General features: G+C 41.2%; 1 pseudogene across 1 annotated transcript; it reads right to left on the bottom strand.

Annotated features, from left to right (window-relative positions):
* Positions 1–1,382: 1,382 nt before the first annotated feature.
* On the bottom strand, positions 1,383–2,371 carry LOC308273850 (serine incorporator 3-like; annotated as a pseudogene). The gene has a single exon. The product of its transcript is annotated as a serine incorporator 3-like (transcript).
* Between the last annotated feature and the right edge of the window lie 1,276 nt (positions 2,372–3,647).

Here is a 3,647-nt window from a genome sequence, read left to right as displayed (position 1 = left end):
AGGGCGATTAGGGTTAGATGGGGTAGTGAGGATGGACCCTCCTGATGGACTCCATGTGCATGGTCGCTCTTGTGTTCTCCTGCTCTTTCTCTTTCTACACATAAAGACACAAAAAGAAGGCAGGGGGCTCTCTGTAAACAAGGAAGAGAGACTACAGCAGGAACTGATTTGACCATGACCTTCATCTTGAATTTTCCAGCCTCCAGAAGGAGAAGAAAATTAATGTCTGTTTTTTTTTTTTTGCTATTTAGTTTATGGTATTGTTATGGCATCCCTAGGATACTAATACAGATAGGTAAGGTAAACATTAATTTAATATCTAAGCATCAGCAAAGTACTTTTCATAGACTGTTTCATTTACTTTTCATATACGAATGTGGTTTATGACTTATTTCACTTTACACAAAAGGAAATAGAGACATGCAGAGATACTGGGTAACTGGTTAGGAAGTGGTAGAGCCAGCATCTTAGTTGAAATGTATCTGCTTCTAAAATTCAACACCCTATAATATTCAAGATTTGAGAAGCAGCTTAAATTATTTTTTCCTGTAAAATATGGATACTTTTATCATATTTTTGATGTTCATGTTTGTTATTGTTTTATACCAATGATACTAAAAACAGTGCTCAAAGGACTATTGCCAGTCCGTTTGCATTTTTTTTTTACTTTCTACTTTTTATTTTTTTAAGTGAATCTTCATTTTATTTACATCTACAAAGCATTTATTGAAATTAACATATCCAGCAAAGCTACAGACTTGTATCAAGCAGCATCAGAGCTGTAGAATTTAAAAAGTAAATAAAAGGAACACAAAATGTAGAAGCAGTAGCCTTATCACCAACTGCTCCTCTGGAGAAGGACTCACATACATAATCCTTCCAGGAACTACGATTACAGACCTCTGAAGAGTCTATATGCTGAATAGTGTGCTCGTATCTCATGGTAAAGACCTCCACACAGGAAAATGCATAGAAATGCATTAGTATACATATAGGTATATATGTATATTTTGCTTTTTAAGGAGACTGCAGTGAAATATATTAAACAATATTCTCAAATATCCAACAGCCTTCTGTCTCATATTTAAACCACAGTTGTAGGTGCCTACGGGTCTTTTATAAAGAACTTTCTCCACGGCACAGCTGTAGTTGTCTTTAAAACTAAAAAAAAAAAAAGTTCCTTTGTGCTATATTCTTACAAATAAATATAATGTATGCAAAAATGGAAAGTTCAGATTCTGCATCAGGCATTTTCAATCTTGCCCTCTGAGATAAACCTGAATATAGTCAAATTTGTATAGCGTTCACTTAGCAGTTTAGTTGAAGCAGACTTTAAGAGGGACGTGGGCTTTCAGCAAAGGAGACGGAGGAGCCATCAGAGTTCAGCTGAAGTCCCTGTTGGTGAAGATGAGCGGCGCCACGAGGGTCCAGACATACAGGGTGAGGCACACCCAGCTGGAACTGGTCTTGACCCACACTGCTGGCCACTTGCTGGCCATGGTCTGGAACTTGGCATCGGGACTGTGCCACCTGGTCAAGGTCATCGTGATGTACAAGGACGCCCAGCAGAGCATTAAGTGGAAGTAGGAGTAGCTGTACTGCTCCCTCCTTCTCGTTGTCCATGGCCTGCCGAGGCTGTCCATCTTCCTCGTCACTGGATCTATTGGCAGATGTACCACGGAGGATCACACTGTCGCTCTCCGAGAGGTTCAACTTGTTTACTTGGCTATTGCTGGAATTGCGGAAGCTAGAATACACAAGGCAGATAACAAAGACGAAGAGCCCCACACCATTCTCTCCATCCAGAAAATGCCTATTACTTGATGGCGGAGCAGAGATGGGTGGGACAGCAGTGGAGCTGGCAGGAGCCAGGATCGGTGCAGTGATATGTGTAATGATGCTTAGCAGGGGAGGATTGCAGGAACGATCAGGCTCATTGGTCATGGCTGACCACGTGAGGTACAGGGTGTAGAGAGTGATGATAAGAGGACTGCAGGAGGCCAGAACGAGGCTGGTGTTCCTGAATTTTTGGGTGGATAGATAGAATGGAAACCACAACACAAAGGATCAGGTTAATACTGATGAAGAACTTGTTTTCCGTGCAGCCCTCTGCTTTGGTGTAGTATGTGCAGAGCAGAGCAACAAAGCTGATTGACGAGACATAAAATAAGCTGGTAGCTGAGAGCAAAGCGGCATACCAGACCCTTGGGTTTCCTTCTTCCATACGATTTACCCATGACTCATTCCAAGAGTGAGCCAGGTCTACCAAGAGCACCAACTGGATAAAGATGAATAAGGCAGCCCCTGCCATGCCAAAATAAAACCAGACTGAGGTGAAAGAGCCCCCAGGAATATAGGAAGATCCAGCCATGATACCAGTAATGGCAGCAATTTTGAAGAACCGGAACCTGCTGTGTACTGCTGCTCTGGGGTCTTTACTTGTTCTTACTTTTAACATGAGCAAAAGAAGACAAAGAAAAAGATGGCCAAGGCAAAGTTGATCCGATACACAGCCTTATAACCAACCAGGACGTCGAAATCTTTATCTGCATTTATATCAGTCACTTTGATTTTAAATCCCCCTTCACAGAATCCAGGAATCTTCCTCAGATGAGTGTCCATCCCTGGTGCCAACATGATGCAGGACATGACAGTACCCAGGATGAGAATGAAGGCATAGACCACTCGGGTCATGGTGGAATTCTTGTATCCTAATTCATGTTACCTTACTCAACAAGAACTTAAAATTTCCTTGTTGTTTGTTGATTGAATGCATGAGCACAGAAATAACATATAGGCATCAAGATACATCACTGTCCTTCATATGAGACTTTGCAGACAACTGCTTGTTCTGCTCAGCATTCACAGGAAAACATTCCAGGAATACAAACAAGCAATATATCAGGCATCCTTGTGCCATTCTACTGTTAAAGGAAGAATTTTTTTTAATATCTCCAACTTCATTTTGGGAGATTTTGAAAGGCCATTTCTATTTATTTTCAGGAAGAACGCAATATTGGCAGTGGTGTGCAATTTCCTCTCTCCCTGTAGGTGACAAGCAGCGTAACCTTCCTCAGTATAATCAGGTTTCAGAGTTGAGGTTGTTGCTGTTGCTAGAGAACTGACTTAGTGCTGATGAGCCTCTGGTCGACATTTTTAGCTAAGACTTAGGTGAAACTGCATGGGAGAGAGAGAGAGAGGCTCATCATCTTTGCAGAACATAAGCCTTTCAAACAGGAATCAAAGAAGAACGTGAGAGGTCAGAACACTGAGCTGAAACCAGCAAGTCTGACCTTTAAAAGGTAGGGTGGAAAGCCCTGCTTTTAAGTTTAAATAGCCATCTGAACAAGTTAAAGAGACACAGCTTGGTAGCACTCCTAGAAAAAGAGACCTTGCTTTTAATTGACCAAAAGATCAATTGAGCCTTAAGTAGCCTCTGACTGCTAATACACAAACCCAAACTTAGCTATACTAATTGGCGCACAGTGGGGGCACTACTTATTTCTTCTGGGGTAAGACCATACCTGGGTGTTTGGGCTCAGTTCCTGATAAAAATGTTAGAAAAAGCCTTAACCAAGTGTGTCCATAGAAATAAAAATCACATAATTTTAAGTGGATTCAATACTGTATTTGTTTATTTTATGAAC

The sequence above is a fragment of the Muscardinus avellanarius genome, assembly GCF_963383645.1.
Source record: "Muscardinus avellanarius genome assembly, chromosome: 15".
In the NCBI taxonomy this organism is placed as follows: Eukaryota; Metazoa; Chordata; class Mammalia; order Rodentia; family Gliridae; genus Muscardinus; species Muscardinus avellanarius.
This window is presented reverse-complemented; position numbering and strand designations above follow the sequence as displayed.